This window comes from Schistocerca cancellata, chromosome 8, assembly GCF_023864275.1.
Source record: "Schistocerca cancellata isolate TAMUIC-IGC-003103 chromosome 8, iqSchCanc2.1, whole genome shotgun sequence".
Taxonomy (NCBI): domain Eukaryota; kingdom Metazoa; phylum Arthropoda; class Insecta; order Orthoptera; family Acrididae; genus Schistocerca; species Schistocerca cancellata.
In genome coordinates this window covers 232,457,945-232,470,503 of record NC_064633.1, presented here as the reverse complement: position 1 = coordinate 232,470,503, position 12,559 = coordinate 232,457,945, and positions in this window count along the sequence as shown.

Below are 12,559 nucleotides of genomic sequence, written 5' to 3'. Positions count from 1 at the left end.
CAGTAATGGCGATGATAAGCCAGCTGTTAAGTTCCCTACATCCAACATCATTATCATAGCCATCAAGGATTTAATATTTAAGGACAGTAGAAAAGAAGAAGTATTTCTTACGAGGATTCTAAGAAAGAAGCTGCGAAATGGAAACCACACACAAGCCGTTAACGCTAAGAATTCTGGAGTCTTGGTGACGTAGATATGATAGCAGACACCAGACTGGCTCCAAGTTATGTTCGTATAATGGTAACAGGTTGTTGAGGTCCACCCAACAGTGTAGCAACTTAAATGATAATCTTTTGAAGAAACGCGATGTTACGGCCGCGGAACCTCGTTAAGACTATGCGACAATTCTGAGTCCAACATCGTACATTTCGAGAAAATGGAGGGAGAATGTGATAAAATAGGTTAGGGTGCATAGTAACTCAACCTGCCATCAACTCTAAGGTTTATTTGAACACCGTTGGGCTTTTGTGGTGACGGGTAATACACTTTTCCTGCCGTCGCACGTCAGAACTGATTCACCCAGTTACATAGAGGAAGACCTGCAGTTTAACATGGATACTGAACAGCGCTGGACTTAGGTTTATCCACGTCATCGAACATTGACGGAGGAGAAAGGTGTGATACACTTATCCTAGGACCGACCCCTCATCGAACCCCTGATCTCTGAATCTGTAGTCTGGTGCTTAATCACTTTTTTTCTTGCTAACTTATTGTATTTTGAAGCACTGATACAAAGGATGTTTGTTCATTCACATTTTTTGAGAAATTCTCAAACACATATTGAAGTACAAATAATCATTTCGCATTCAACATAATGAAAAAATGGCCATTGCTGCGTTCCTAGAGTGTTGACTTTACTCATCTTCCATCATTACAATAGGAAAGACGTTTCTTCAACTTCTTTTAATTTGTAGGTATCTTTGCGGTCACTCTTTAGTGGTGACGTCATCTTTTTTATACCACGACATTCCAATGTCGCTCTTCCACAATACACAAACGCCGCTTTACTTCCAACTGTATATTCTGTTTCTGTTACTCTCAGGTCTTATATCATATTAATATTGAAAATACTTATAATTTTTCAGAAAAAATAGCTTGAAATAGAAATAAAATGAATGAGAACACACATCAGCCGCTTACTCTAATGGGTCACAAATTTTTTGAGTATGTTCCCCTTCACAGCTTTATCCATTCCGAAATACTGCCACATGGAAATTTTTGGATTACATACGCTATAGTACTTTCAAAATTCTATCTGTAGGTATGCTATTACGTCGTAGAATGACTTGTATTTATCTTTCTGTGTGTACTGTACAAAATGACCAAAGAGTCAGTTGGTACAAATTATTTTAGCTTGTGAGCCTCAGAGTAACGCAATTTAAATATGCATAAGTCATTTCCCCGTCCTGTAAATCTGGTATCACATGAGGCAGACTGTCACTAATAGGGGTACAAAGTACCGCTCTAGTCGTCATGGAGAATACAATGGTTTGTGGAAGACATATGACGATACAGAGGTAGGCGTAACGGCGCAATCAGTTCGTGTAGCAAAATCGCGTGCTTCACAAATGCCTGGAATTCGTCGAGGCGTGGACGTGCTTTCGTGATTTTGCGCTGTTAAGAAGAGCGGAAAACGGATTGTTCTAAAGTTAAATGAAGGAAATGAGAACAATAAAGCAATCGATAAAAAGAGACGCTGTCTAGGTGTTTAGTTTGAAACAGGAAACATCAAATAAAATGAGAAATGAGGCCATCAACAGGCTTCGTTGAAACTACAATTGTTAGCTTTATTTTATTTAGCAAAAATTCTGGTGAGGATTAGAGGAGAAGGAGCTTGTAATCGAGTGCTGTGCGCTGTCAGAGTACTAAGAACCGCACTGTAATAAAGGGCTTCACTTACTTTCCTTCGGAACCTTCTGAACAAACAAGAAAACTAATTTGTTCACGCTTGTGTATTGTAATTTTACCGAGGCTTTTTGCATATCTTAGCTGTCGGCAACCGCATTTTGAAATCCATATAATGAAACACAGACGTAAAATAAATGAGTTCCTTTACATTAGGGGACTGATGACCTCAGATGTTAAGTCCCATTGTGCTTAGAGCCATCTGAACCTTTACATTGTGAGACGGAAATGGGGTGAACATTGTGTTAATTTGTGCAAGCGTAAAGTTACAGTAACAGCGCAGGCTAACAGGAAGTTGTTCATAACCGTCCTAGAATGGAAAGTGCCACGTAATCTGAACGTATTACGGGGATCGAGTGTGGGTGGAAGCACTAGCTATGTGTAGCCTGGTAACACCTCCTGACATGACCACGCTGAACAGCTCCATCTGTCCACACTAATGACGTGAGTACAGCTCACTCATTTATAAAGGTGGTGAACAATGATACCAGGCTTTGCGGTGACAATTCCTTATAGCCTTATGACAGCCAACTAGGATAGAAGTGCGCATACCTGCAAACAATCGTTTGAAGTCGTTTGGGCTTATGAACACGCCACAGTCAGAAGCGTATAACTGTTTTATGAAATGTTCTTACAGTTTTACGTTCACGTTCTTCCGTCATATGGCGAATCTCGATTCTTACCGTGATACCTAAATTGCCAACACAGCATAGTTGAGAGACATGAATCAGTCTTCACGCGATTACGAGAACAATCTTGCATCTGTTGTCATAGCTTCTTTCACCCACCTCTCTACAATGTTGGTAAATGCAGAACATGTCGATTTGAAGATCCATTACTTTTCCAAAGGATTAGTCTGCTCACCATCATTCTCATGGTAAACAATAATACGCCTTCGCATCATTGGCATGTAAATCTAGTGAAAGTTTGTCTCAGAGCATCTTCCAGTGGTATTGCAATAGTCTTGTGAGACGACACACTTTATGAACTCCCATAGCGAGTGTCACATATGGGAGAGAGAGGTGTATGGGCTACGTGGCGGCCAGGGAAGGGGCTTGTAAAGGGTAGTTCCACAAAACCGTTACGATAAACCCGGCGACCTGAGAATGCGATGAGACAATCTTTCACTCGAGGTTTATCAGCAACGCTCCGAAAAATGTCGCACACCTCCTGGCGGGCCGGCCGCGATGGTCTCGCGGTTAAGGCGCTCAGTCCGGAACCGCGCGACTGCTACGGTCTCAGGTTCGAATCCTGCCTCGGGCATGGATGTGTGTGATGTCCTTAGGTTAGTTAGGTTTAAGTAGTTCTAAGTTCTAGGGGACTGATGACCACAGATGTTAAGTCCCATAGTGCTCAGAGCCATTTGAACCTCCTGGCGGTGTAATATCCTTTACCGTGAGAATGAAGGTACCCAGACTGATCTTTTGGCTAAGAAATGATTCATGTATCACTAAAACTCCTCAAAATAACTGTTGTTCATGTTGTTTATTTACGTTTAGAGGTGTGTGTTGGTTACTGTTGGGGGTGACGGCACTTTGTGGCCATCCTGCACACTGGTGAGCAAAAACGTTAAAACAATATGCTTAATGACGTGCTGGTACTCCTTCAGGACACAATTCAGTACAGATATTGCGTGGAACGCATTGTCCAAGCCCTTGGTGACTTTTTGGAGCTATGCAGCACTACATATCTGCATATAGGTCGGATTCAGGTCAAGGAAATTAGGTGGCCGAGGCATCAACGGGAGTTTACTATCACACTCCTCCAACAAATGTAGCACTATTTTACCTTCTAACTGGGACAGGTATCTTCCTGGAAGATGCCCTTGCCTTCAGGGAAGAGTTCAGTCACGAAGGGATTCCGGAAGCTCGCAGTACTGTCACGTAGTCGACGTACCGAGCGAGGTGGCGCAGTAGATGGCATTCTGGACCCGCACTCCGGAGTACGACGGCTCAAACCCGCGTCTGGCCATCGATATGTATGTTTTCCATGACTTCCCTAAATCTGTGCGGGAAAATGCCGGTTTGATTCCTTTGAAAGGGCCCGGCCGATGTCCTTTCCCGTCCTTGACACAATCCGAAATTGTGCTTCGTCTCTAATGACCTTTATATCGACGGGACGTTAAGCCCCACCTTCCCTCCTTCCTCGTAGTCCACACCTTTCATGTTGCCGTCAGTTAGAACCGTAGCTTCCAAAGAAGAGCATAGCACAATATTGCTCATTACCAGGTAATGTCTGTGACGCGGTGCATCTTTCGAGGAGCTGTAAGCCTGTCTGATAAAGTATACGGACACGACGATTAACATGGTGTAAGAAGAAGCATGTCTATGTTCTCAAGCCCAATGAAAATACACTGCGAACCCCGCAAGTGTCTTCCATTGTAACGCATAAGCTTGAAATTTGTCTACAACCTTCCGCTGTAATGGTGAAAAGTGTGGTGCCCTGCGACGTCAAGTCACTGGACGGCGCATCAAACTGCAAGGTGTCGACACATGCGAGAAAAGGCTAGAGCTCAGAAGTTCATGAGAGGTGTGAGATAGACTAATGATGTCACATTGGCACCAATTTTCACCACAGTTCTGCCCAACGCCACCGTGGACATGTCACACGATGAGAAAGCGTCCCACGCCATCTTAACCACATTTCACCTCTTCGTCTGACGCCTCCAATACGGCGGCCAGAATCATGAAACCCATCATCGGAATTAGGTGGCTTTTTTATGGATGGTCGAGGAAACGACACACCACTACTCATAATCGACACGAAAAGGCCTCAGGAAGTTGCATAAATGACGTCGATGAAACCTCCCCTTCACTTGGGACGTTGGTTCTCACACTTGCGGCCGAAAATGGCCATTCGCAGTGCGATGAGCACTTCACCACGGTCGGAACTGCTGACACTCGTCGGAGGAATCGCTCCCTTTGTAAGGACATCGTGGAGCTGCAACCCCATTGAACGTACTTGAGATCTTTACAGTGTAGTGCAACCGAAGCTTTCCCTTTGGTTGTGGGATGAAATCACTACGGACCGCTCAAAACTGTTCGACAAAATTTTAACGTGAGCCGAACCAGCAAACGGTGTTTGTGCTTTATCAGCCCTCCTTTCTCTCGACCCCGTATGATGTGATCATGGGTGGTGATGGTGGTGGGAGGAGGTGGGGCAGGGTGTGTTCAAAATTGACACATGAGTGAATGAATTGGCAAACGGTCTTTATAAGACCCCCAAATCCAGCAGCACTGCGTTGCTTTAGCACCTGAGGACAGCGTCCCCTTCGACACCCTTTATTTCCGGCATTCTACAAAATTACGACATTTGGAAAACGTGATCATTTAATTGCGTTGCACAGTGTATGTTGATGATGTCATTCGGTCAACAGGGCAACACATAGGAGTGTGTCTGCCGAGGAGCCCCAAGTTCAACAATGCGCACTGAACGGTGTGCTCCCAAAACTTGGGCATGCGCCATCGTAGGATCAGCCACAGACAGACCCTTCTCCTACTTTAAGCAAGGGCAAACGACCGATCTTCACGTTCTATGATGAGGTATGGATGTCCACCAGCTTGTCGCGTACTTCTAGTTTCAATGTCTTTCAATCAATCTCCGTAGATGTTCACAACAGTAGCACTTAAACAACATACTAGCTTCGCCATTTCTGAGGTATTTTTCAAGCAAGAAACCATCGACATCTGCACTTTATCACTTACGTCAAAGTGGATCCCCATTTGCGGCTAATACCTTCTCTAGAAAGATTCCTTAGTCGTCTCTGCTCCACTTACACAGAGGTGAGGAGACTCATAGGACACCTCCTAATGTCGTGTCGGGCCTCGTTTCCCGGGCGTAGTGCAGCCAACTCGACGTGGCATGGATTCAACAAGTCGTTGGAAGTCCCCTCCAGAAATATAGAGCCTTGTTGCCTCTACGTCGATCCATAATTGCGAAGGTTTTACCAGTACAGGATATTTCGATTATGTCCCGTAAATGTTCGATGGGTTTCACGTCGGCTAATCTGGGTGACCAAATCATTCCGTCTAATCGTCCAGAAACTTCTTCAAACCAATCGTCAACAACTGATACACGGTGATGTGGTGGATTGTCATTTTTGTAACTGTCAATTTGAAAGTTTTTTCAACACAGCTTTTATTACGTGAGTCTACACGGAGATGACTGAATAACAACGAAATGTCACAATTACAAAGCCAGTAAGATTTTCCTACCAGAGGCAACAAAAGGTTAAGTTTCCCACAAGAGTCCGAGGCAACACACACACACTTAATTCCAAGTCCTATTCCGATGGCGAAGATGTAGTCCTACGTGGAGACTTCCTTGAGGTCGGGATTCGGCGTGATTTTCAGTTCCCCCGAAAGGGGGCGGGCTGGCAGCAGCTTAGTACGCTGTTCTACAGCCTACAGACTTTTATTTTAAAATCGTAAGAAGAAAAGAAAAAAGAAAAACAGGCGATAAAACGGTGACGTAAAGAGTAAAATGGCGGAAAAATGCCATACACAATTAAATGCCATACACAATTAAAAAACACGGCGACAGTCTGGTTTCTGTTCGCAAGAGATAAAAAGCACACCCAGCGACAGTATGATGGCCGTTCGCAACACTCCCCAAGAAACACAACACGGAACACTCACTGTAAAACACTGGACGAAAAGGTCGGCACAAAGATGACACTCCCGAGCCAAAGGCAGATAGGGAGGGGGGGGGATCTGGAGAAGGAACCAAGGGGGGGGCAACCAAGGAGGGAGAGGACTAATAAAGGGGGAGAGGGGCAGGGCAGACGCGAGAGGGAATGAGAGGAGGCAGAGGTTGGAAATGCAAAGGGACTCGGGGGAAAGAAGGGGGCAGAGAGAGGGGAGGTGGGGAAAAAATAAGATGGAAGGGGGGAGAGGGAGCCCAGGAAAAGGACAGAGGAAAGGAGGGGGAGTGAGGATCAGAGTTGATTGGAGGGATAAATGGAGGGAGAGAGGGCATCATCCGGGAGGGGGAGTTGATGGAAGCCACCTTGGGAAAGGAGTTGTAGGGTGTAGAGATGGAGGGCAGGGGGGACACAACAGTGAAGACGTGGCAGGGGGCGGGGATGGGAGAGGAGAGGAGCAACCAGGGCGTGAGGGGGTTCAAGACGGCGGGAGGTGTAGAGGATGCGGATATGTTCGAGGAATAGGAGCAGATGGGGGAAAGGAATGATATCATAGAGGATCCGCGTGGGGACGTCTGGTGTTGGCTCTAGCCTTTAAATAGTATTGGCCAGCCAATCAGTTTCTGTACTAATACTTCCTGCAGGCCACCTCGAACTCCCTCTGCAGGATGTAGTACGTGGAATGTCTGTTTCCAAAAACAGCCGATGTTTACCGTTGCTTACGCCTTGGGTATAGACAATCTCGGTCCTGTGTGGTGTTAGATGTGTTGCCGGCCCGCAGGGGCTACCTTGGCGACGGCGTAACAGTCATCCATAAAATTTCCATCGTTGTTTTCTGCAAATGGCTTCAAGTAGCCGAACATTACCATTTCCGACACCATATTTCAGAAGCCAGTGACCCAAGTTGTCAATAAGGCAGTGTGCATGCAGTTAGTGACTGCATAATAATGTGAGCTGTGTTTAAATAGAACGGACTGGGTCCTGCAGTCCAACTAAAGCGATCATTGACTGGAAATGGTAATACATTAAAGGATGCACGTGAAAAGATTTGCGACGTGATTACGGACGCACGACAGGAATTAACAGAGTTTCAATGCAGATTGGTAGCTGGAGCTAAAGACATGGGTCGCTCCGTTTCGGAAGCTATTAGGGACTCAATATAGTGAGTTCCATAGTGCCAAGAATGTCGGGACTCATCTGACCAGGCCACAGTTTTGCAGCTGCCTAGGTTTCAACCGATATAGTCATGAAGCCAGAAGAGGCGCTGCAGGCGAAGTCGTGTTTTCAGCAAAGGCACTCGCCTCAGTAGTCTGCTGCCGTTGCCTACTAACGCCGAATTTCGCTGTACTGTCCTGACGGACACGTTCGTCGTGAGTCCCACATTAATTTCTACCGATGTTTACGCGGTGTTGCTTGTCTGTTGGCACTGACAACTCTAGGCAAACGCTGATGCTCTCAGTCGTTAAGTGAAGGCCGTCGGCTACTGCGTATTCCGTGGTGAGACTTAATAACTGAAATTTGGTATTCTCGGCACACTCTTGACAATGTGTAACTCGCTGTATTGAGTTCCCCAAGAGCTACCGAAACGAAATATCCCATGTGTTAACTTTAACTAGAAGTCTGCGTAAAAAGTCTGTTAATTCCCGTCGTGTGTCCATAATCACGTCGCAAACCTTTTCACGTGTATCACCAGACTACAAATGACAGTCCTACCAATGTAATGCCTTTTCATACCTTATATACGCGATACTACCGCCATCTGTGTACGTGTATATCACTATCCCATGACTTTTGTCACCTGAGTGTACATACTTTTCTTACGCGACGCGTGCCTGCAAAGCCTCCAAGACACATTTAGTCTCACAGCGGGAAATGATCATAATGTTATGGCTCATCAATGCATTTTAATATGTATTTAGTATTTCAATAGGTGCCACTACTGTCTAAACTTATACAGGGAATTTCAATGCTGATATTAGTATACACGTGCTAGTGGCTAGCGTTTGATAAATTAATGATACTTCATCTGAACTTTCATGATTATCTGACGAAAGCTTAATTAAGCAACAAAAAATGTAATGTTGACCGTTATTAATGTTGTGAGTTTGTTTGAACGTTGACTGGGTAATCAGAATTATTATCGCTTCTGGCTATTTCATTTATGAAACTAGCCCTTATTAGTTTAATCACGTGAAAGTTGATACACGTAGCCTACAATAACGGACATGTTAATTGCTACGCACTACTCCCCACTGCAGTTAATCATATACGTATGCTGGCACTGTAATGCACTCATTTGGCTGGAGGCCCAGAGAATTACGACGCGAGGGAGTGACGGAAAGTTCGTTTCCGTAATTACAGCCTGGTTCGGTACGACATTCAACTTTCCCATTATATACAGTGCCTTCGAATACTGGCAGCGTATCTAAACACACAAAGCTCTAAAAGACTTAATGCCGGGTCGCAGACAATGAGGTGTAATTGCTGTGGAAGTGTTGGCTGAAAAACAGTAAAGGAAAGCTAGGAATAAACGTTCATTCATCCTCTAGATCTTTTAGGGCGGAGCAGAATAATATGTGAGAAAAATGATCGCGTCCTTTGCAAATTAACCAACCCGAAATTAGCATGATGATACTTAGGAATTTAAATTCAACTTCTTTCATTTCGATTTATTTCTTTACTTGTTTCACCTCAAGCTAAGAAGATAAGGCAAGTGGTACTTCACAGAAACAAACGTCTGTAATTTCGAAGCGAACACATACATTTCTATGCTTAAGTAAATTAGCCCCTAAATATCGATCTCTACACTGCAACAACTAAATTACAGTAGCATATCTCCAACACATATTTGAAAAGAGAAAAACAATAACAGAAAGACAGAGAAACAGACACTTTGTGAAGATACATCTTGCTGTGGTCATGTGTCGTATACCTTATATACATAACTGCATGTATTCCTTTTAAGAGAGAGAGAGAGAGAGAGAACGAGAGAGAGAGAGAGAGAAAGAGGGAGAGAGAGAGAGAGAGAGAGAGAGAGAAAGAGAGAGAGAGATGACGAATCTCCAGTGTCTCAATGACGCAATGAGTGCAGTTATTAGCTATGTCCACACCTATGTAACTGTACATTTTGCAGATGATTTATCCGTTTTTTTTTTGTTTTTTTTTGTGCTTTGAGATTTAAAAACTGTTTTGATCTACAGAGTGTTTGTTAATCACAGACCTTCTATCATAACAACAGTGAGCTGGATATTCAGGTGTACCCATAGTTTCACAGTGACAACTGATATATCGTCCCTGTTTGAATGTCTGTTAAGTAAACGGTACGGTCGGTATCTCATATAGTAATTAATTACTATTAGTGTTAGTCTTTACTATTTCATCCTCCTCCTTCCTCCTCACCTGGAATCACTGATAAACCTGTTGAAAGTTAGTGGAATGTTCCTGGTCTTCTGTCATTCTTTGCCTATCCAATCATCTAATTCGTGCCGGCCGCCGTGGCCGAGTGGTTCTAGGCGCTTCAGTCCAGAACCGCGCGATCGCTACGGTCGTAAGTTCGAATCCTGCCTCGGGCATGGATGTGTGTGATGTCCTTATGTTAGTTAGGTTTAAGTAGTTCTAAGTTCTAGGGGACTGATGACCTCAGATGTTAAGTCCCATAGTGCTCAGAGCCACTTGAACAATCTAATTCGTTCTCGGTACATATTTCGTGTACTGCTATCTCTTACATTTCACTGATGCTTCTTTTACCTAGTGTTATTTTCAAATATATCGATTAAAAACCGAAGACCACTACCAGAAATTATGAAAGTGCTGTTTTATAGGTCCCTATCAGTCTCAGAACTTAGCTACTGCGTGGTCTAAAGGGATGTCAAATATAATGAGTGCTGTTTTCTACATTCTATAGATCAGTCTGGACGCTTCCGAGCAACAGTTGGTAATCTGTGCACTGAGGTTCCGCTGTCTGTTAAGGTAATCAAGTATCTTGATCGTTCAAGTTTATAGTCTGATGAAGACGTCCACCTCAGTAACTGCACAGTCAGCGCGGCTAATTGCTAAGCAAAGGGGACGAGTAGGAGATGTATTTTCTCTACTCGAGGGGGCCTGGGTGTGTGGTGTTGTCCTTAAGTTGGTAATGTCCTAACTGACACTATGCTATTGAGACGCCTGCACAGACACGCCCGAAAAAAAAAAGAAAAGAAAAAATTAAATAAAGGAAACTGGGCGGGCCATCGGTGACTATCTACAGCGACAGCTATGCCAGTCTCTACACAAACTGCTTATTATTCTACATTGTAGTCCAGGACGTTCGTAGACTGGTTAACAACAACAGGAGTCACGGTGAACCTTTGATTGTTAGTGAAAGTAAACACAGTGTCATCGAAAATCATTGCCACCAGCAGTTGCGAAGTGGGTGGTGCAAAGGAAATACAGCTCTAGGGAAGGTGCGCTTAGTTTATGGACCTTCCGTAATGAGAAAAGCAAACGATTAAGCAGTGGTGTCGAGACTTTAAGAACTGACTTATAAATGCGCGTGGTGGAGACTGGAACGCAGGACCTGTATCCTATCCAATGATAGTGTACCAAAAACTACGATCTGTGTGGCTAGCGGTGTACGCTACTTTAACTGACGAATTTCCTATGCCAGACATGCCACCATTCCCACGACTATGACGAAATAGATAGGATATCACAGACTTTCTGTAAGGTGTGTGCTGAAAATGGTAAGCGTTCAGCACAAAACGCAAAAGAAAGTCTAGCGGAGAAGCTGCTTAAGATCGCTGTCGGCAATAAGGAGACGATTTTATTCTTTCCATATACGAGCAACAAGACGTGGATTCTCAACAGAAACGCCTCATAAAATGCCTGAAACTGTGGTAGTGTCATTTACCCACGTCAGAACGGGAAAGTTTCAGATGAATTTCTCAATCGAGTAGAAAAGTGATGGATGTCATTTTCTTGTTCGGAAAGAGCAGTCTTTCAGTTGATTATGAGGGACGTAGGCCAACAATCACATACAGTTGACATACACTGAAGCGCCAAAGAAAGTGGTATAGGCATGAGTATTCAAATACAGAGATATGTAAACAGGCAGAATACGGGACTGCGATTGGCAACGCATATATAAGATAACAAGTGTCTGGCGCAATTGTTAAATCAGCTACTGCTGCTACAATGGCAGGTTATCAACATTTAAGGGTGTTTGAACGTGGTGTTATCGTCGACGCACGAGCTATGAGATACAGCATCTTCGACTTCGCGATAAAGTAGGGATTTTCCCGTACGACCATTTCACGTGTGTACGGTGAATATCAGGAATCCGGTAAAACATCTGATCTCCGACATCGGTGCGTTCGGAAAAAGATTGTGCGAGAACGGAACCTAAACGACTGAAAAGAATCGTTCAACGTGACAGAAGTGCAACCTTCCTGCAAATTGCTGCAAATTTCAGTGCTGGACCATCAACATGTGTCGGCATGCGAACCATTCAACGAAACATCATATATGGGGTTTCGGAGAGGAAGGCCCACTCGTGTACCCTTGATGATTGCACGACACAAAGCTTTAAGCATCGCCTGCGCCCGTCAACACCGGCATTGGACTGTTGATGACTGGATTCATATTGCCTGGTTGGACGAGTCTCGTTTCAAATTGTAGCCATCGGATGGACATGTGCGGGTATGGAGACAACCTCATGAATCCATGGACTCTGCATGTCAGCAGGAAAATTTCAAGATGGTGGAGGCTCTGTAATGGTGTGGAGCGTGTCCATTTGGAGTGATATGGGGACCCTGATACATCTAGATACGACTCTGACAAGTGACACGTACGTAAACATCCTGTCTGATCACCTGTATCTATTCATGTCCACTGTGCATTCGGAAGGACTTCGACTATTCCAGCAGGAAAATGCGACACCCCAAACGACCATAATTCCTACAGAGTGGCTCCAGGATCATTCATCTGAGTCTCAACAGTTCCGCTGGCTACCAAACTTACGAGATACGAACATTA